This window comes from Chiroxiphia lanceolata, chromosome 2 (genome assembly GCF_009829145.1).
Source record: "Chiroxiphia lanceolata isolate bChiLan1 chromosome 2, bChiLan1.pri, whole genome shotgun sequence".
Taxonomy (NCBI): Eukaryota; Metazoa; Chordata; class Aves; order Passeriformes; family Pipridae; genus Chiroxiphia; species Chiroxiphia lanceolata.
The window spans coordinates 70,730,655-70,754,001 of record NC_045638.1 but is presented as its reverse complement, the minus strand read 5'-3'; the positions used below and the strand labels follow the sequence as shown (position 1 = coordinate 70,754,001).

General features: G+C 39.4%; 1 protein-coding gene across 2 annotated transcripts in view; it reads left to right on the top strand.

The window, feature by feature from the left end:
• The first annotated feature begins 1,951 nt into the window (after nt 1–1,951).
• The window catches only part of FRY (FRY microtubule binding protein), a 236,195-nt gene continuing 214,799 nt past the window's right edge, over nt 1,952–23,347 (top strand). For both annotated transcript variants that reach the window (XM_032678002.1, XM_032678001.1), the window contains exon 1: nt 1,952–2,027. The gene's annotated coding sequence lies outside the window, so the exon portion shown is untranslated. The remainder of the gene's footprint in view (nt 2,028–23,347) is intronic.

The following is a 23,347-nucleotide window of genomic DNA, read 5'->3' as shown; positions in this document are numbered from 1 at the left end:
TTAAGAGCTTGCACTGCAGAATGCCAAGAGCACTAAAAGGCAGGCGGAGGTCTGTTACCCCACTCTCCCCTAATGGCTCTGTGCTGCCTGGCAATTAATGCACAGCACAGATGGTGTATGGATGATGTATAGACAACAATACCTACTTTTTCACCAGCCTGTGACACCCTGTTAGATACATCCTTGTTGGATAAAGAATTCCCATTCATAATTACTGAGATTCAAGTGTTTTAAATGCAAAACTAATTCCTATATGTTTTATTTCACACAATAATTTAGTTTCCACACAGGTGTCTAACTACAATATAACATACGCTTTATAGTGGACAACAAACTAACATGAGTCATACATGGTCCAGTTTTAGCCTGGAATCAATTCAAAACAACGCGGGGCTTATCTGACTATTTTGTTATTCTGTCCTTTTGCCTGTCAGCAAAAGCCCCTCACAAATTTTGAAGCCTTTACCGGTTTCACAAGTCAAGCGGAGAATTGTGATACAAATCTCAATGACACTATATGCTTTGAAATTTCATGAGAACTCAGAGTAGAAGAGACACCCCAATTAGTCTCTCCACTAATTTTACAGTTTTACTTGAGCCTCTTACTAATTTGGAAAGAGTAATGACATGTCTCTTGACAGCTCTGTACATGGCTGTCAGCCCAGCACAGACACAGACACAGTTGGTAAAAACTAGAGGTGACTTTGGCAGAAGGAGGAGATGCAGAAGATTCAGTGGAAGTAAATGGGGAGAACGAACATCCCCCCCTAAGCAACCAGGCCTCATCAGCTATGCTGCTTAAGGAATAGTGTGTTTCTTGCAGGAAAAAGACACCAACCTGCTTTTACAAGCCTATTTGCCTAAAGCCGAGTGGAAGTTGATATATATCTTGGTATCTTACAGCTGATAAACTTCTTATTTCCCAAGCAAACACATTCACCCTTATAAGAATAACATACTCACAACTTGTCTGCATTCCTACCTTTATTCCTCAGTATTATTACAAGTGATCTAAAGAAACATGAACAGGTTTAAGTCTTTCCTCGTTGACTTCTTTCACATATACTGTCACCTTGCAAGTTACCTGACACTGCAGATTAAACCCCCATCCTTTAGCAGCCCCTCAGCGAGCAGCTAATGGAGTGCTGTCCCCCCGGGATGCCTCTCAGCAGCGAAACCGCGTTTCTGCTCCTCCCGATCACAGCGCAGGGCACTCATTGCAGCTTCTCCTTTTTCGGATTTTGCTTAACCCTTTCCGGCTCATTTTAGACCCGCACTCCAACCAGGACTTCAGTTTACGACCTCTCTGCTATCAGGTGATACCGGCACTGCCTTTTCGCCGAAAAACTTCTGTTTTATACCCTCTTTTCTGGTTCGCACACCGAGCATCTCTCCTGCCGGGCGGGGTTATCCGACCCGGGACACTCGCTGCGGAGAGCGGCGCTGGGATCGTGTGACACAGAGGGAACTCGTCCGGCCTGCAGCCGCTCCGGGCGCTGCCAGTCGGGCTCCACAGCCCCATCGCCGGGCTCCTGCCATCTCCTCCCCAGAGAGCGGCGTGATCCCGGCCGCCTCTCCCCGGAAAGCTGCCTCGCTTTCCTGTCGCGACGCCGAGGTCGCTCCGTGTGTCACCGAGGGGCAGAACGCAGCCGCGCCCGCCGTGCCCGCCCCGCGCCCGGCCCGGCCCAGCCCGGCCCACTGCCCCCCTCGCCTCCCGGGGCGTCCCGGCGGGGAGGAGCCCAGGGAGCGCCGGGCGGAGCGGCGCGATCTTGCCGCTGGCTGGGACTGCCCGGAGCCGCCTCCGCCTTCCCCTTCTTCCCCCGCTCCCCCGGCGGCAGCGGCGGCGGCCGGACCCAGGTGAGACCGGGGCGGTGCCCGGCTGCACTGGGGGAGGGCCCAGCCGGTGGCGGCGGCTCCCGGTGGCGAAGGAGGGGCCAGAGGGAGGGAGGGAGGGAGGCCGGGCTCAACTTGACAGGAGGGAGGGCGCGAGAGAAGGAGGCGCCGGTGGCTGCGCTTGCCGGGCGCGGGTGAGTGAGTGAGTGAGCGGGCGGCGGCGGCGCGGCGCGGGGAGGGGAGCGGGCGGCTGAGCTCGGCGTGTCCCCGACGGATGGCGGGCGGCCGGAGTGCGGAGGCGGCGCTCGGCCGCGCCCCGGCGGGCGAGGAGAGAGGCGGGGACACCGGGCGGTCCCCGGCTCCGCTCCGGGGGTTCGCTGTGGCGGCGGCGCCTCTTCCGTCGCGGCGGCCCGGAGGAAAGTTTCGGGGATGCTGGTGAGGTGGGGGCTCCCCCTTCCCCTCCGCCGCCCCCCTCTCCGCCTCCCTCGCGGAGCCCAGTCGCCAGCCGGCGGCCGCACGCCCTGACGCCGCCGCCGCCGCCGCTCAGCGCCCGATCGCAGACAAAGCCGCCGCCCCACCTGCCGCCCCGGCCCCCTCCCCGCCCGCGGCGGCCACGGGGACCGGGCCGGCTGCCCTGCCGGGGACGGGCGTGGGGAGCGACACTTGGCCCGCCGAGCGCCAACGAACTTATTTTTAGATGTGCCTCCCATCACAATGCGTCTTAAAAATAGCACGGTTCTTATTTAAGGAGTGGGGAAGAAACTGGTTCTGGAGGCCTCGTGTTGTGATGTGGTTTGGGGGTCGGGTTTTTTTAAGCCATTTTTTAGAGGAAAAAAATGTTTCATTGGTACAGGCAGCTGTGGGACGGTTAATATCCACAGGTGCACACAGGATGCTTTCACGGTATCTTCTTTAAGGTCACCCCTTAAGCATGTCAACAAAGGTACTCATGGCGTTGTCCTCCGCAGTGTGTCTTCAGTGTGAGACACGAGGTCTTATGTACGTGCCCACCTAATTCATGCAATACTTTTTATAGGGTCACTCGAGCTTCTTTGATCTGCCCGTTTCCTTCATTTTCTGCCCGGTCGCTTCTCTCTGGAATGCCTGCAACGTGTGGGTGATGCAGACTGAAGGAGTAATAATGAGCTGCAACTATCAGAGCTGTTTATTATTTTGTAAATAAATATTTTGCTTTCGTTTTAGCTACTGTATCTCAGCTGACTCTGGTGACAGAACTACCATGAAACAAATGGGTCTTATTGCACGGAATGTGTAATCATGATTGCTCACAAAGGCGAATTCTTATTTTTATTTTAAAGGCACTACAGATATATGGGAAACTTGTGTAAAATTAACTGTAAATGCAAATGGAAAATTACATCTCCAATAAGGAAAGAAACTTTAAGGAAAAAGCACTGAGGCATAGAGTGTTTTAGATTGGAAAGGACCTCTGGATGCCATCTAGTCCTGCCCCAACAATCAAAGCAAGTCCAGTTGTATAATGTTGCTCAGACCTTGTCCAGGTGAATTTTGAGTATCTCCAAGAATGAAGATTACACAGTCTCTGTGATTGTGGTGGTGCCAGTGTCTGACCACCTTTGTGGTGATTTGTTTTTAAATCTTTTGGCAATTTGCTGTTTTGCAATTTGTGTTTCCTCTTATCCTGCCACTGTGCACCTCACATCCATCCACGGGTGATCATAGTCATGTACATCTGTAGTTCTGGAAGCTAGCAGAAACCATGCTAGTGTTTTGGACCAAACAACTGGTTGTTTAGTGACATCATTTTAAGTATGATTGCTAGATTTTATTCTCATAAATTGGAAATTTATTCTTCCCAAGTATTTGCTTAACATTTCCTTTTTATTTGAACATGGGTCATAATGCATTAGCATATTAATTTAAAATGTATAAACACCTTATGAAAACTATTTGTTGGTGTTTTTCTAAAATCACAAAAATGTCTCAAATAATTTACCCATCTCTCAATTTGAGACAGTTTGCTCCCAACTTTTGCTAGAGTCTTTTCACCATCAACAGTGTCACATAGGCTCTTGGAATGACAGTGTGTCTACTCATTTTAGTAGAAGGAAAGCTTTATGGCTTTAGTCTTGAAATAGATTTTCCTAGAGAAGGGATGTGCCTTGAACAATACAGTGCAACCTGTTATTACTGAGAAGTTGCCTTTGTACTATGTGTAGGTATTGTTTAATGGTCTGGAGAAGCCTAGGTTTATATTTATGATGCTGTTGATGTGGGAAATTATGTGAGCACCTTTTTTTTTTTGTCCAGCAGGCAAATTTTGGGCTGTGCAGAATAAAAATTTGCATGTTATCCACCATGACATATGACTGTCGAAATTATTTGGTTTTTAATTTGCATAAATTCTTGGATGATGCTGATAGTATCTCAAAAGCATTTGTAGTGTGACTTATAGTATGTCACTTCTAGATGTGTCTGAGTAAAATTTCAAAACATTAGTATGATGCTGCTTAATAGCTAATGCTACTGAATAACTGATGGTTTTCATTAGAGCCATATCAAATAATTTATTAGAAGCCATTTGAATGACTGGCTGCACTGAATTTGATGATATTTAGAATTCTTTGATAAATAATTTAACTTGCTTTTTCAAATAACAGCTGCTATTTTATAATGATGGGAACACCTCATGTACTTATTGTCTTGTGTTAATTGTGATGGGCTTCCATTCAGGAAGAAATCAATCGTATGTTTGGCGGTTTTTGGGGGGTTGGGGTTTTTTTTATGGTGTTGTTTTATATTATTTTATTTAGCCCTGTAATGCCTGTGTGAGTCTTAGATATTCCTGACATTTATAAATCTCTTCTGCAGGCTCATTGAACTCTAGATTATGTATTTGAGATTTTAAATTTTACCACTACAAACATTTTAGGGCTTTAAAAATGATATTTTCTGTTTCAAAAAGTTGAGTGTTTAGTCCATTTATGTTTTTCCCAGTTAGCATTTCCTGTTAGCATGTCATATGGTAAAATAAATAAATTAATGTCACATTACACTTCTATAAAATAAACCTTTATTGGGGGAGTATAAAGGCTTTTGTTTGATTTGGCAGTATTTGAGAATGACAGTTTATCTTGGACTGTTAAGATCAAAATCTCAGAAGAGGAGGTCATCATAGGTCTGCAAGCAGATATTGGTAGCAGTGATTCGTATAATAAATTTCAGTTTGAATTTGGACAAAAAAACAGGAATGCACTTGTTAGACTCATGAATGGTTTGCTTACTGTAGTGCATACAGAAAGGCTATCACTAGCTTGAACTTTATTGTTATAGGACAGAATTTCATAATGCAGCTCATACGCTTTCAGTTTTATGGCCCAGAGGACTGAATGTTGGAATAGCTGTGCTAAATTAAACCTGGGGTCTGTGACAATGACTAATAAAAGATGCTTCGGAGGGAACTGTAAGAACAAATGTGAGATAATTTGCATCCCATGTTCAAGGTGAATCTGGTGCTTTGTAGTTTGGAATTGGCTTAAAATCTGCATAATATTTAATAGCCTCTTCAGATGTTATTATGCATAATTATGATAATTTTGGACATACTTGTTGCTGATATAAGTAACCAGTTTAGATCTGTGGTTAATTTGGGGGGCATCTAGTTTATGCAGGTGTCTTATTTGCTTGCTTGTTGCCAGACTGTTTACAGACTCAGGACAAATATGTTCCACCAGTTTCAAGGAATGGCGCTAATGTGACATTCAGGAAAAAGAGGTTTATAGTTTGAACTGTAGTGGTGACAACACTCATCTGGATGTGAAACCTGCCCAGTTGCAGATTCCTTTTATGTTTGTGTTGGAACAAGGTCTGAAACAGAGACTGCTTCTCAGAGAATGCTATTATCACCAGTTTGGAGGATAGGCTGGGCTGTGTATCTCTCAGCTTCTGTGAAATTGACATAGAGACCGGGCCTGTACTTGCTAATTAGGCCTTTTATTTTTGGACTAGGAAAACTTGTGAAGTTTTGTGTTCCAACAGCTAAACAGCTGTCCCAGTGAGTACTCAAGTGTATATATATATACATATATATATACTCTTATGTATAAACAGCGTGAACAAACAACAAAGACATCTGAAATGACCGTCTAGCCTGATACATACTTACTTGAGGCTCCCGAGCTGTGGGTTGACTTTAAAGTGGGGGGAAAAATAGCATTGTTGTACTACAGTCTGTTTCTGAATATTGCTCAATCCCAGTATCAGTATCATCTTGAATGTGGGATGCTTATCATTTCCCATTTATTATAAGAGTCTACATCTGAATACTGTTAGATTCTTGATATCGATGGCTTCTGGTAAGAATAAGTTACGTGCTGTGTGAGTATGTATTTATGAACTTGTCATTGTGTGGTAGAATGGCACCATTCAGTATTATTCAGTGAATATCTGAGAGTCTAGGCATAAATTTCATTATATTATTGCTTACGAATTTTTTTCTGAACTTTATAGATTTCCCATGCAGCTCTGTGGAGGGTTTTGAAATGGTGAAATTCTTCGGTACCTACCATGAGCTCCTGGCGGGCTCCACACTATGTTTGGGAACTTAGGTGTTTTAACATTGATTGAAATTGCAGATAGTGCTGTTCCAAATCAGTGTTCCTTCAGCCTCTGTGTGAGATGGATGCCTCTACATTTTTTTTTTTCAATAAAGAAATCCATGATTTACATATGTATGCCAGACTGGCCCTGAAAGGAGTGCTATTGCTCCTACTCGAGGCTTACCTCTCTTAGACTAGAAGCCAGTAGGCTGCTGTGTTAATCCGATGACAACTCAACTAGTTTAAGTGATTGGTTGCTAATATTTGTACTAATGTATGATCCAAACCCATTTTTCACAGAATGCTTTGTATTTGCAACATGACCACACGTTCTGTTCTCATCACTGCTTGCATCATTGCTGCAAGCATGAGGCTGCTATAGATGGCAGTGTGAGGCTGGAGAATTTCTGGTGACTGCAGTCACAGGAGGTGAGAACTAAATTTAAAACCTGGATTTCTGTCCCTGGTAATTGAAGCTGCTTTCCCAATATAGCCTTGGTAAAAATCATAGCTTTCATTGACTTTTTGTTATATGATCTATGTCAACCAAGAAATCTCCTTAGATGTTTTAGACAAATGTCTAAAAGCAGAGATAAAAACATAGTAGGTGTTTACTCTTATACTTAAGACTCAATTCTTGGAAATTTGTACTTAAGAAAAAAAGATTCTCATAAATCTCTCATATTTTTAAATGAACTGGAGCAAAGCATATGTATGATATTACAAATAGTGTTACTAGTATCTATAAAATATTAGCCCATGCTAGCTTTTTGTTTTCTTTCAGTTGTGTAAGAGCACAGATAATTAGAGCGCTTTGAAAGGAGTTTAAATACAAGTGTCAGTCATCATTGTAAATGAGTGATTGTTAGGATGTGGATTTATTTTATTTTTTGCATCATAGTACATGGTTTTCTTAGAGCAGCAATTGCAAGACCTTCATACCAGGTCATGACAGGGCATATAAATGTAGCATGGGATTCCAAGCTGGGGCACCTCTCTGTAGTAGGACTGGAACTTTTCTGGATGCTATGTATGTAAGGGAGTGGAAGACATTCATCAGTGCTATAGGATATTGCTGTTTTCTAAATTAAATAATAGCTGTATTCTTATTTAGATAGAAATTGGTTTTCAAAGATAGGCTTTTTGCACAATAGATCCCTGATAAAGAATCTTTGTCTCAACTTGTGGAAGGCCTTATTTGGAGACATAACACCTACATTCATTAACTGCAGGACTTTCACTGTGATCATTGTATGTATACCTGTCAAACTGCATGAAAATCAACACAGTGGAGTTTTGGTAGTTTTGGGGTTTTTTTCAATTTGTGAAATCAGCTACTACATCCTTTGTATTGTTTAGTATTTTCCTTCAAATGTCTTTACTAAAAATCTAATTCCATGCAAAACCGAAAATATTTTTAATAGATTCTGTTATTCTTTGGAAAAAGTGCTGCATACTTTTGTACTTAGGATAAAGAAAATAAAAACTGATACTTTCAGAAAGCAAGCTGATTTTCTCCTGCAGTAGAAACAGGATTGCTTGTTGAGACTGACAACCTTAATATTACTGGGCAAGAGCGTGACTTCATCCTCTCTACATATGATGAAATACCACAAATGATGCTGCAGTTAGTGTTGGCACTGAGGATAAAATGACAGACAAACAAGTAACATTATTGTTTTTAATTGTTATATAGCTGCGTAGACTGTTCTTAGGTGGGTAGTTCCATACATTGCTGCTTAATAAGTAATTTTAACAGACTTCACCGAATTCATCAGTCTCACTTTATTTTAATTCCCTCACAGCCTGATGAGCTCTGAAACGAGTTAGAAGGAAAGCTATATACTAAAAATTGTTCAGAAATTACTTAATGGGTCTGATTAGTTTATAGATGCACTTTCAACTTTGTTACTATTAAAGGAACATTTTCAGTACCTTAAAATTCTACATTTTATATACATAAAAAGTTGTATGCATTGCTCTTTTGGGATATTTGTAGCAATACATGTTCTGAGAGAGAGGGTTTTTTGCCTATTAATATTTTCATTAGACAATCTTTATTGGAAGATTCAAAATTAAAAATAAAATAACATCATCTGCATTTTTCATATTGTATTTGCCTATTTCTTCTTTTTCCTGATTAACTGTGGTCACCATTAAAAGCAAGTGTGTCCTTTTTTGAAACCTGGAGTTAGTAAAGCTCATTTTCTTCTGAATTTTTATCTTAGGGTTCATCTGATGGTTATGATCAATGGTTTTATTATGTTGAAGGAGTGGTAAGGTTTCTCTCCATGCGGGCTCTGCTAATTTGTAATATGATGTGAATCCACATTCCACCCTTTATCTCATTCAGAGCATTTATTGGAGCTGTTTGTCAGAAACATGTTCTTCACTTGGCCATCTGTTTCTGTAAAGCATGTAGCAATTTAACTACCTTTGAGGTTGCTATCCTGTCAAAAATCAGTATTATCTACCAAGTGGTTGAAAACTATTGGGAGGGGAAGAGAGAGATGTTCGCAAACCTCGTGATCACATAAGCTTCTTAGCTTTAGCAAAGCAGAGCTGAAATCTGTATTTTAATTATTCTGCAACACTTGGGATTCTGATGCTCTCCTTAAAGAGATATATCTCAAAAAAGAAAATTACTTGTGTATGAAAAGTTGAAAACATGTGCTGAAACTAGATAATATTTCTTGTAATGCCTAGTGTCAGTTGGAGACTCCTAAAAGTACTGGCCTATTTTTAATGAATATCAGACCCACTTATTTCCCCCTCATAAAATCTAAGGTTTCATGGATATTTTGAAAGCAATAATAGCTACAGTTTATTCAGGCAAGACATTTTGATGAGTGTATATTTTACAGCTTAATGTCTGCAAGAGTTTGTACAAGGAGTGTGGAGTCACATGTAGGATTGCGTCACCTGTCAAGAATAATAGCTTTAACATATACTGTAAATATAAAGCTCCTGCTTACCTTACTAGAAATACTTGTGGAGTCACATACTCGAACACGATGTTTGACTCAGTTTAAGTAGGGGTGGATTTTATGATATGTTATTTCAGTTCTGGCCTGTTGCAGTGTCATTTAGCAATCTTGTCTGAAAGTCATATTACAGAAGTCATCTTGAAATTAATCCATACCATGCAAATAGGAAATTATCCTATAACAAATTAAAAGTCAATATATTGTTTCTTCAATTGCAGAAAGAAGAATTGAAAATTATTTTCTGTCAATAATGATTAATCACAATTAAACCTTGCAGTACTTTGAAGTATGCTATTGTACATGCTGAACAGTCTCAAGAGTTTAGTCTTACTGTAAAAACAGGAGATGAGAAGTGAAATCCTGAAGAGAGAGAGAAAAAGAAAAGCAAAGATCGTAAAAATAAATGTAATTTCTAATTTAAGGAAAATTGATAGTTTAATATGAAGGCATTGGAGGTGTGAGGTTTGGATAGAGATAGGATGAAAGAAGAGCATAATAAAGCATAAAGGAGGAGAAATTACCATTTATGGGAAAAGAGAAATGAAGGCAGGTAAAACCTTTTGAAAATCATGAGTGTCCCAGTAGAAGTACAGCATATACCTCTGCATCTAGTCATTTGAATACATTCTTCAAAAGAGTCTGCATTATTCTATTTGGTGTCAAGCTGACTTTATTAATATCTTCTTTCATTTTATTGTATGATTTGTTAGCTGTAACTGATTTGCTAGGTGTAAATTACCTAGGCCTGAATCTTCACTTCTCAAAGTTTGTCTCTTGAGAAGAAAAAAAACTTTGGAAGTATATCCAAACAGTGTCAAAACCACGTGAGAATTTTGTATGTCCTTTTCCCTGCTTAGGAACAATACTGGAAGATTTATACATCAAGGACTTTCTATCACCACATAGCTTAGTAATGCTGCAGTGGTATTTCTTCCCCACTCTAAGCATGGCAAGCAAAAGCACTTGCTAGACTACTGTTTACAGTAGTCTAATGAGAACACAGGCAGATGCCCTTCAGAACAAAAATAATTACTTTACATTGCTCTTGCAGTTCATAAAATGCTTACTAATGTCAGAATGTAAAAATACGTAATTTTTTTCCATCTTTGTATACTTACTGTGTCTTGTGTGAAAACACTGCCATCATATATTTAGCCCTGACTGTTGTCTTTTGGGTCAGACTGAACATTTCCAAAAAGAGGAGAGAGCCTCAGTTACCCTCAAGGAAGCTATGATCCAACTGGAGCAGTTTTTGAGATATAACAAAGAGGAGGAAGGAGACAGCAAGTCAGAAGGTGCAGACCAGGTAAAGGTTGGTAGATGGAGAAGTGTAGGTCTACCTCCAGCAGAAGTCAGTCCTCAGTGGCTACTTCTGTACCACTATGGCCACAGGTCTGGACCTGGACATGTTGCTAAGCTGACCTCAGTCTGGAGTAGCTCTCTTGCAGAGAGACTTAATTCAGGTCCAAGGGCAAGATGAGTGGTGAGCAGTATGGAGAGCTGGGGTTTGGTGCTTGGCCTGGCTTCTTGTGCAGTCTTTTGTTCTCTGGTAAAAGGTTTTTAGGGAGCTAAAGCTGTACAGGCTTATGCAAATACCAATTTGTTAGTGATGTTATTTAGAAGATTATTGGTCCTCGGAGGAGGCTGTGTAGATATTTTTGTCCTGAGGAAATGACTGAAGATTGCTGGGCTGGAAGTAAGGTCCAGAGGAAGAAATACTTCCTGCAGGGACATAGTTATGGGTTAGATTTGGTTTTGAGCTTTTTTAATAGCATCAACTAGCAACAAACCAGCTTGAATTCTTGTGCATGTATAGCTTAAGGTTCCTATTTTTGTATTTTAATAAAATACAACCTCAGAGACCAAAAGCTATAGTTTGGGGGGGGATCACCTTCTTATTTTCTCTCTTTTTTGGGGGGATGGGGAAGCAAGACTGTCTTAATCTGAATTCTTCACTGGATTTTAGCTGCAAGTGCTAATGCAGTTTACACAAATAAGAGGCCGAAAGGAACAGTCAAAATCATATTCTTATCTCTGACAGATTGCACAGTGCACAAAGTTCTCTGTAAGTACAGGTATTTAATATGATGACATGATTGGCTTTTGCCAGCTTTCCACTGAATTTCTGAGTGAAATTACAATTTAAATTTGTAAGCATATTTTAAGACTGTGGGTGGTTTTGTTATTGCATTTGATTATTATAAAAATGGAAAAGACTAAGATTTCCTTAGTTCGTATGGTCAAACCTACCAGTGGAGACAAACACTGCAGAAGGAGAAGGTTGCTGAGGCTGGCTATTTTTCATTGTCTTGAGTGATTCCTATGCTGTCTTTTTCCTATCGCTACTTTCTTTCCTCTGCCTTGTAAGTGTTGTTGTGGAGTCCTTTTTCCCTTAATAATTCTTGTCTAATAATTCACATGCTAATACCTAGCTTTGAAATATATAGTAAGAGGATATACAGTCCAGCTATTCACATATGAGTCTCCATTCTTTGAACAATCTGATTATGTTCCCCATCCCTTGGGAGGATCCACAGTGCTACCTCCAGGACTCTAGAACCAATCTGTGACTGATGAAAGTCTGATGGTCCTTAGGCCACTGAATCAACCTGAGAAGGGGCAGCATGTAAATGATGTCAGAAACAATCTGTAATATTATTACTCCTAATTTCTGCTACTAATAAAAGGTGAGGGAAAGGAGGAAATGGCTGAGCTCATTGTCTGTTGTTTTCAAAGACTTATGTAAATCACATAGGTGATTGTTGTAAATCCTTAATATGCTGTGTAAGCCATATTCGAGCATTGCTGTGGTAGGTAGTTCTTTGTACACAGTTTGTGGGGCTGTATTTATTACAGTAGTGGCTAGAGTAGATTAAAGCTATAGATTAACATTTTATTATCATAAAAACTGTGTTTGAAAAAGAGTGCAAAAGGCAATAGTAAACTACTGCCTGTTGATAGAGTACTGTGATACTGTGCTGGATGAAAAGTTACTGTTGATATGATTGCAGATGGCAGGTTACTTTGCTTAATGGAAATTACAGAAGATTCTGAGTAAGTTTGTGTTGTGTGAAATTCAATGTTGACACATATTAGGATCTACTTTGTCAGAAAAAGGAATAAAATAAAATACATATACACTGTTGGGACATCAGAGTAAATATTCATCTGTGTTGATGACTTCATAGATAAGCTAGGCCCCAAAATTACTTTTTTCCTGACCCAACCATATGAATTAGTTGTCAGAAAAGACATGAAGATCTCTGGTTACATGCAGCTATTTGCAGTCAAGAAAGAGTGTAGAAATTGAAGTCAGAGATTGGCAGCAATGATAAATAGACTTTGGAAAATCTACCATGTAGAGTAAGATTGAGAATATTGGCACTTTTCAAATTATTCCACTTAGAACTGTATACAGAATAGTAGGCTTTATGAGGAAAGGGAATTGTGTGTTCTGTCTACCCTTTTTGATGAAAGACTAAAGGCTGTGTAATAAAGTCAAAAAACTTCAAGGATGCAAGAAGTTCTTTTTAGAAGATGTGTCATTAGTTTGTGTAATTAACTGATAAAAATATGAGAACAGTGAGAAGATGCTGTTATTTCAACAACAAAAGATTAGATGCTTAAATGTAATATATGCATATGATATATAAATTACTTCAGTATTGTTGAAGTCCTTTCTGCTGTAAATCCTTGCACTTCAAAATATAAGCAAACTAGTTGGAACAATTCGAAAGACTCTTTCCCGATCCAGAACTGTCCACTGACTAATTTCTTGCACCTTCTGTCAAACCATCTGCTACAGGCTAATGAACAGACAGCATGCTGGATTAGATGTAGCACTTGTATGAGCTATTTTGATAGCTCCTGTGTTCCTTTCATTAGGAACTCTCTGATTAGTGAAGCTTAGAGTTAAATTTTTGAGGGCAGGGATGGGCAAAGTATTCTTTCTGTGAGCTTCCGCACTGCAGGATGCTGTTGACAGAGAGGAGTGATGAACCCACATCGCTGTTTTTGAAGCATGTTTCACTTATTTCTTATAAGCCTTCATTTAGCAAAAGAACATCTCGATAACCTCTGTCAAATGCCCATGGGAAGTAATGACTGAGTTGAGAGGAGTGCAGAGTTGTGCCCCTTTGGGGCTGATAGATCTTCATAATTCCATATGTCATACATCACTCCATAGTGCACAGCAGACATTAGCTCTGGAGCTACAGCCTAGCTAGAACAAATACCAGCTTCATTTCAGATGTCAGTCTGTGAGGAGTCACCATCATCACCTCTTAAGAGTTTCTTTCTGCTGTGGCTCTGAACATGATGCCACACAGTATAAGTTGACACTGGCAGGCAGCTGGAACAACCACAAACCTGCAGCTAGAATGTAAAGAGTAAACTGGTGGATCCCTGAAGCAGTACCCAGGCAGAGGTATTCAAGTGGAGATGCAGGCACTGTTATGTTTTGGTCCAATGCTAGGGAATCACTGGCCTACTGTTTACACAAGTTTAAAAGGGTTATTCCCAGCTGCAAGTTCACTTGAGCAATTTACAGTCCTCCTCACTAGTCTTCTGCATTTTAATCCATTCCTCTCAGCACACACAAATATTATTTTTCTGCCAGCGGCAGACACAGATGTGTTTGAAGCTGTATACAGACTAGCAGAGAAAGTATTGATTTGTTTAATTAATTCCAACATATGCCCTTTTAAAGTATTCTTAGATGTGCTTCATAGGACTATTTGTGAGGGATCCAATTTTACTTTGCAACTCAATCAGTCTTGCATTTGTCAGGATTAAAAAAAAGGTTAATGATGGCATTTGGTCACTGTTTAGTGATTCCTACGATTACTGTTGCAGTAGAAGCTGCTTGTAAGCATCAGAGATCCAATACCAACAATAGCTGAATGGAAGTGACCGGTGTCCCAGTGTATTACCATCAAAGTCGTCAGCACTGCTGGTGGCTTTCCAGTCTCTAAACCTGCTCGTGATCAAAGCAGAAGCCTGTCACTGAAGATTGGTGGGCTGCTCTAAGAACAAAAGAGCAGGGAAGCAAAGGATGCTCTCTTCCTACAGTATGGTAGCTGCAGGAAGAGCATCCTTTATGCTGCCTAAACCAGTGTTACAAGCAGCTGGACTGACTCTGTGTTGGCCTATCAAGACTCCTTGCTGTAATCTTTTGCCATAGTATTTGCTCTCTTTATGCAGTAATATTTGGTTCAACGTGACTGGCATTTTGCATGTAGATCAACAATGCAGTTCTTTTCTTTTGTTTGACTGTTGTTTTTGATTAAGGGTTGAAGAGCGAGCATGCCCAGGTGTTCCTCAACATCTTAGGTGCTTCTTGGCTAGCAGCAGTTCTGGTGGCTTAAAATTTTTACCAAATCAACTATGACCTGTCATTCATGCCCCTGTGAGAAGATCCACAAAGTGAAAAACCATTATGGACATATTAGAAAAGTCTGTGCATTATGCCCACGTGCATTGTGTTAATAACCAATCCTTGGAACTAATTAATTTTTTTGCCCTTTCTGATATTCAGCCTGTTATCTTTGATGTATTTAATGAACTTCCCTAATGCAGAAAGTTGTATATAGATAGTGCACAACCCAAAAAAAGCACTGTGGGTATGACTGATAGATCAACCTATTTCAGTCCATAGTTTCTGTCTTAGCATAACTTGAGTGACTTCACGTTTTCAGTGTGCCTACTTTCAATAAGCTGATCAACTTAGTTTACATAACTCTCAAAGAGGGCAGGAGCCATTGCAGTTCATTTGTTATTCCTATCTCCCATAGCTGTGCATAAATCCATGGAAGTTAAAAGTAGATTTGTGGACTCCCTGTACTTAATGTTACTGGCATGTGATCTCCATTTCATAACTGAAAAGGCTCCGACATCTCTGTGTAAATACATATTTTTTATTCTTTTATCTGTGGGGATGTCAGTTAAACTCTGAAACTAAAGTTGGTAATCATGCGCATTCTGATGACTAACTAGAGCGTAATATTGTGTAATGCAGTTCTGTAGGGAGTCTCCTTAATTTTTACACAGCATATAACCAAATGAGCTAAGGCCTGTTCAAATTCCTTTTTCTTTGTTCTCTCTCTCTGTTTATTTACCAGCTTAGATATTTAAAAACATTGGCACTTCCTGAAGCATATTCAAATTCCTTCAGTATTTGAGGGGAGGGTAACAGATTTAAGGATCTGTCTCTTCCGTTTTCTGTCCCAAGCAAGACCATGAAAGGATAAGTCTAATTTCACCCATGTGAGACCTGTATCCTGTGATACCTGAGACTTATGGACCAGGATTTGCTGCAGCATCTCAAGCAGCACTGGATGCTTGTGTGGGAAACTGAATCAAGACCTTAATGCCATATAAGAGGCTATAAAACTGTTACAGTATCCCAGAGCTACAAAATCCTATTAATTTCTCACATAAGTCTTCAGAAAAACTTGAGAAAAAATACTAAGGTCAGAAATTTTATGGCATTAGATGCTTTTAATGAGACTAGGAGCATCATTAAATGAACTTTTAAGATACAGACTACTCTAATGTAAGTCTTTTAAATTTGTCTGTATCCTCACTGCTGCTGGAAGGAGCAATCCTGCTCAGCATCACTGAGTGCATTAAGCTTTAATAGCAATTTGGGCCACGTCCAATTACCATGACAAGTAATCTTTTAGATTAAAATCATCTTAAAATTTGGAGTATAGTCATATCTATCTTTAAATAGGTAGTGTTGCTATTTTTGTTTCAACTATTTTATTTTTATTTAACTTCCATTTAATCTTATCAGTCAGAACCAGGAGGTACTGCATCCGGTAACTGTCCATTTCTTTTCTAAAAGATCTGAAAACTCAATTAAGTTTTAAGTAGTGTGTATAGTGCAGATTGTGGTGGGTGTGTTGTTGATCTGAATTTTTTTTTAAATAAAGTTTGAAAATAAATCCACTCTAGCTTGCTTGATATGACCACACACTTCTGAATATCAACTGTAGAATAGTGCTCTACAATTTGAACAAAAGAATGCCAATAGTGAGTCTTGATCATGCTACATATGATTCAGAAAGTCCTGTGGATTTTGTTGCTGGTCAAATGGAAAGCTACGTTAAGTGAGAAAATAACCCTTTCCAGCACAATCTTGTTTAATATTCATCATAAAATTTTTAGCCCTTAAAGAGATTATTGAGACTTAGCTGGTGGTCAAAGTGAAAGGTAACAAACGCAGTATTTTTATCATAACAATGTGAAAATAGCCAAGTTTGTTCAATGAAGCTTAACAATGTCTCATTTCAGGATGCTGATAGTACTTCCAGCAGAAATTTGTTAGTATTGTCAGTGCCTGTGGTTAGGCTTTTATTAAAAAATCCTGCTTATTCATTTGAATATTTGCTTTACCATTATAATTCAATTAGGAAGTATAATTTGTGTAGGTAGACTTGTACTATTCTCCTTTGAATCAGAGTTAGAACATGAGTCTAGACAATTGCCAAGTTCAAGTTCTGAAACCTTATTGTCTTAATTTTGTTCTATAAAAAGTGGATTAAGGCAAGTGCTTCTTTATTTGTGCCCTATTTAGGGAGCTGTTCATTGCTTGTATTTAGGAAAATGACTGAAGCTTGAGAAAGAAAGCTTTGTCTTTTGTGTAGTATCCATTTTATGACTGGTACCAAATATCGAGTGCAAATGTGAACGTGCTGGTTGCCAATCATATTCATGGAAAGAGGACAGCATGCACAAAGGTGCTAGTTTAGTTCTAGTGATAAACTTGCAGCAATGTTTCTACAAAGTGTAATGGGAGGCATTCTCACATTAGTGTATGATAATTTTTTCCTGTGATATCACTTGTGAAGTCTCTCTGATGGCTGCAAGGGGCTGGGGTTCATGTAGTAGTCTCTAGAGCAAAGGTACCATGTCAAGAACCCCGCTGCCGCAGTGATTAGCTTTGTTTGATCTGTTTGCCAAGTGAGCTTGGCTGACTGTGAGACCATCTCTTCAAATTCTTGTAGTCATAGCAAATTGTATTACAGTGTAAGAATAGTACACTTCATTGCTGGGGTTGTAATCTATGTTTCTGCATAGTGCAAATTGCATAGTTTATGTCTAAGGGCTAAGAATTGGCTCCTGAGGTCATTTGGTGTACATGCTATCTAGCATATTAATGATGATATTGAATCAAGATTGTAAGTTTTGCCTTGTGTGTGGTCAGGATCATGCAGCTCCTGAGCAAGCTCTGAGGAGATCACTGAAAATTAGTGACTTAGGCAGTGTTTCAGCAGGAACAAAAAGCTGGAGAAGTTAACTGTTCAAGCTGAGCTGAACTGTAAGTGTAATCCTAGTGCCCTCTGTTGCTGGTGGAGCAGCTTCTGTTGCCTGAAAGATGTGCAAGGTACTTTTTTCTATCCACATACGAAGCATTATGGTGTGTATTGTGAGTGTGTGCATTGCTGGTGCTTACTCAAAATACAATATGGAGATGTGGTGACCTGGTCACTGACCAAGAGGAAAAAGTATTATAAAAAATGTAACTACGTGCATTTTTCAGTGGTATTTGAGTCTGCAGCATTTTTAGGCAGGATATTAACATCGTCCCTTACTGGAAGCTTAACATTTTCCTGTGTCTGAGATCAGTTGTCAGGGAACAGCAGGACGAAATTGCTCTGCAAGAGTGTAATGATTTAACCCAAGTCAGCAACTACCATGCAGCCACTGGCTTGCTCCCCACCACCACTAGTAGGATGGAGAGGAGCATCAGAAAAAAAGATAAAGCCTGTGGGTTGAGATAGAAACAATTTATTAATTGAAATAAAATAAAATGTAATAATAGTAACAATTATAATAAAAATATTTGTAATGAAAAGGGAGATAACAAAAGAGAGAGGAATAAAACTCAAGGAAATAAACAAGTGATGCAAAATACAATTGCTCATGACCCACTGACTGATACCCAGCCCATCCATGAACAGCGATTGCCACCCCCACTTCCCCCAGCCAACTTCCCAGTTCATATACTGAGAATGACATTCTATGGTATGGAATATCTCTTTAGTCAGTTCAGGCCAGCTGTCCTGGCCATGCTCCCTTCCAGCTTTTTGTGCAGCTCCTCACTGGCAAAGCCTAGGAAGCTGAAAAGTCCTTGACTTAGGGTAAGTACTACTTAACAACAACCAAAACATCACTGCGTTATCAACATTATACTCGTACTGAATCCAAAACACAGCACTGTAGCAGCTACTAAGAAGAAAATTTACTGTATCTCAACTGAAATGAGGACAAAGGGAGGCTGCCAACAGTCAAAGATGACACAAAGAGTGTAGTCCCACACTACCCAAACAAGAAGAATGGAGCAGTCGTGACAGTATCCAGTGACAGCCAACAAACAGTCCTCTTTGCCAGTCAGGCCTGTAGTCATGAACAACTCCAAGGTCAGTTCCGCTGGTCAGGGCATGTGGCCAGGCACAGGCATATCTGGAGCATGGCACAGGCAAGGGCCAAGGGCAAGATTCTGAGCTTCAGTAGCTCCTAAGCAAAAGAGAGAAATCCCCAACAAGGCTTTTCATAGCTTTCCCATGCATCAGAGCTAGCCTTAAGCACAGCTGGCTAACCCCCTGAGAATGGGCAAAGACGTAGTGCAGAGGGCCCTGACTGACCTTTGAGTATCATCTCTGCCCAGAGGAGGTAGCTTCAGTCCAGCTGCGCTTTCTTGTGTTCTTTGACATACTCATTGAAACTGTGAGGCTGTAAAATTATCAATAAACTTCTGATCCAATTTGCTTCACAGTTTCCCCTGTTACTTTCAAATATATTGAGCTGGGTGGGAAGAAAGTGAATCCCTGTGAGACTCCGCAAGGAGAGGTTTGAAGGAAAGAGTAGCACAAGGAAAGCAGTGTGACTTGTGCAGCTGTCACAGGACAACTGACATGCACTCAGTACAAGGCTGATAATTTCTACTCTCAAGAGGCATTCCCTTTAGGGAATGCTCACCAAGGCTGGCAGATCCACAAAGAACAGTAGGGTCTCAGCCAAGCGTAAACCACTAACAGTTTTTCCTTCTAAGTAATATTCATCCTATTACAAAACTCTGAAATGTCTGATTTTTTTAATTTTTTTTTTTTTTTTTTTTTGAGATTCAAAAAAGTGAATCCTGCCTTTTTTTCTTTTAAGTGTGTTGAAGATAATTTACGTTTAAGGGAAATACCATGCAGTTCATCATTTTAACAAAGAATACTATGGGAACAATATTAAGGACTTACTGGGAAGGGACATGAGCTCTTTGTGTACATCACAGTTTCTGTGCTGATAATACTGTAGTTAGATTTTTACGTGTTAAAAGATCCCTTAAGATTTTTATATATGATAAAAAACCTTAGAAATTGCTTTCAGGATGATAATTAATGAGATAGTCAAAAGCACAACTTGAAGCAGTGCTCCCTAGAGACTCCAGCAGAGGTATCACAAGTTGAACACCTTTGTGAAAAAGCCTGTATAAGAGTGAAGAAACAAGAAGTGTTGGCTGTTCTGCTTTACAAGTTGAGGGAAAAAATGGTGCAGCATTAAGGTGTTAAAGATGTCTCTTCTGGATTAATGAGCTGCATAAACAGTCCTTGTAGTCTGGAGGGGAACAGAAGTATGATCGTGTGGTGGAACAGCTAAAAGAAGGCAAAAATTAATGGGATCAAGACTACTGGAGAAACACAGAAAGAAGGGGTGAAGAAAAAGCTAATTAGACATGAAAAGGAGAGAAATTAGAGAGAAAAAACTTACTGAAAGGGACAAAATAGCTGGGTCAAAATGTGCTAGAAAAAGATGCATTTATATTTATATATGTTTAACAATGCTGGAAAACATGGAGAAGGGAAATCATACCAAGAAAACTGTCACATATATGTCAGATATAAAGATGTTTTTAAGCTAAAGCGCTTGCTGAAAACAAGTGAAATAGTTCTAAAACGTAACAGAGATTTTAAAATTTTGGGGGTTTGGAAGGTCAACCATTTCCCAGTTTGTACATCCAGGCATTAAATTCCATTCTGAATTTTGCTAGTTGTAATTCAAAGCTACATATTTATACTTAGCAGTAAGTATACTGGCTAGAGGAACTAGCTAGTTCATATAAAATTACCATCTCATTATTTCTAGGCAAATGAAAGTTTATTGGTATCTTGGAAGCTATGTATTGTTCACAGTGCAATAAGTAGAATGTCAAGTAATCCAACAGGTAGATCTAATATTAGTTTACAGATTCACTGATTAAGTCTAGGAAGTGAAGAATAGTGTTGCCATGGTGAAGTCTATATGATGAAGCACAAGACGAACAAGCTAGTGAATAATTGATACGTCTGAGATTAGAAACAATCACTTACAGTGTGTACTTTGATGTTCATGCGTGCTTTTTACTTTAAAAAAACCCAGAGAAACACATTAGCATAGACTGTGACAGATTTTTGCATAAACTTTTAAGTGAAGTACCAATGGCTTACGTGTGCAAGAACACACAAATACACAGTAACTGCAGTGCTAAGTTTGAGAATTTGGGCATAAACCAAAAAGTTCCCAAATGGAAAGCTTTAAGCGTGGGATATGTTTGGCCAGGCTGCATCTATTACTGTATTTCTTTAACACTGAACAGAAATAAATAAGAATGATTATCATAAAATTCAGTAAGATAAGTTGTAACTTTTCACCTATATGCTTATCTCTCTCTGGGTTTAGTCATACAAAATAGTTATTATCTAATTTTTAAAGCTTTAGTTTAGAGGTAATTTAGTAAGATATTCTAAGCCATCTTGAATTAAGAAACAGTACTTACAAGTGTCCTGATAAAGGTTAAAAACAAACTTTTTCAAAATGGATAAAAATTTGATGGCTGTTGCAAAGGTGTCTCTGAGTAAATTAATGGAAAGCTTTTTTCTGGGATAAACATGTAGATCTGCTGGAGCAAAGAACTGCAGGCATCATGCCTTTATAAACAGTTTTGCTTAATAAATGTGTCATTTATTTTTATAAATGTATGATGGAAATCAGTGAACATACACAATAATTTTAAATACAGTCCATCTGCCCTGGAGCAAACTTTACTTGTCATAAATTCCTTTTTAGAAATCTCAGTAGCAAGAGCTATTTTTCATTATTAATTAGCCCCTGAAAATAAATAAAATATATGCAGTTGGCTTGCACAGAACAATCCTGAGGTTGAGGATGTTGGTTTTTTGTGCTTGCAAGCTGAATTAAATTTCTTACGGGAAAAGACTGACTAATATGGAGTAATCTCTGTATAAATACTGGGTGATTAATTTTTTTTTCCACTTTTTTGGTGCCTCAAGTTTGCAGACCATCTTATGTAAGCATTAAAGCAAACATCTCTTCGTGTTCTCTAGCATAAGTTAAGTTATGGCCCAGTTATGATCATATACTGAAACTAGTTCAATAGTTATTGTGACATAGTGATGGCAATTATCAAGAATTGAGAGATGCCTTGAAGAATGATGGCAAATATTAGTATCAAGTTCAACTTTAGTAATTTATTGCTTAGAATAAGTAGGAAGTAGCATACAGCACGTAACAAAAAGTTCAGATTTGTATTACATGGTGAGGCACTCAATTTCCTTCATTAACTTCTGAAGCTGCACAGGCTTCCTGTGCATTTTTCTGCTAAAAAATAGACAAACTGCCACTAATGATTATAAATTAATCAAGATATACAAGCTGAGAGAAAAAGGAGAGGAGTTGACGTCCTTAAGCATAGTAGGGATAGAGGTTCATAGAGGTACTTGATGTATATGAAAGTGATTGGGAATTTTTTGTCAGCTGATTTGTAGTATGCCTAAATATTCTCATTTTCCACAGATTGATGTATTTAAAGTTTGGGGTTTCAGATGAGATTTTTGTTGCCTGTCCCAGAACTGAATCAAATGCATTGGTGTTTTATAAATTGAATGTTTAATGTAGACCAGCCATGATCTGTGTAGAAGAAACTGTATTCCAAACTTTTCATACTTGTGTGCATACTTACAATGCTTTAAAAATGGATTCATACTGAAAAGGAAAGAGGCTTTGTGTCTGAAGCAATGATCCGTGTATATGTAATAATAATACTTTGTGTTCTCCTCTTCAAAAAGACCTTGATGTAGTTGCTTGGTGGAATGGTTGTGTTTCTTCCTGCATTCTTCAGTCAACATTACATTCAGTATTTGAAAACAGCCTTATTAATTGCAAAAAAGGGTAGGATTTTCCAGTAACTTGGAGGTCTTGGATATACATGTCACTGGGGAATGTAAACTTGATAAAAGTACCTTTGAGAACAGAGTTGTGAAGGTTATTTTGTGAGAGAGGGGGCTTCTGGCTGGCCAATTAAGATAGAAGTGAAAATGATACAGATTAAAAGCTCATAACCATAATTAACCTCAAAATTAAAAAGCAGACTCTTTAGCAAATGGCAGCTGTTGTCTGGTCCTTGCTTTCCTATTTGTCCCTTTGAAATGAAAGTCTGAGGCCTGCAAAGGTTTCCCTCTGATTGTTGGAGTTCTTCGTGTGCTGCACTGAGGCAGGGTCATGGCGTTGGCAACAGAGGTGCACTTTCTGTGACCAGTCTCACACTGTAGGTTTTTGTTCTGCCCTTTTCGGTACACACCTTTCAAATTGTTTTTCCTGCTCGTGCCTACAAGTAAAGCTGGAAGACTTCAGGTCTTAAATTGTTCATGATGCTTTGTACCGACTGCATAAGAGTTTCATCCAGAGTTTATTTATTGAAAATTGCAATGTATGGGTCACTGCACTGAATTTGCTTCCATATCTGATTAATCAAAATAGAATAGGAAGGAAGATCAGAAATAACTATTTAATGAAATGCCATTTTAGAGACCCAATTTAGTTAAAACTAGCAAAACAAAACCAGTAGTTCCTCTCTTAAAACTATTGCAGCCAGCCACATCACAGAAGCCTACTAAA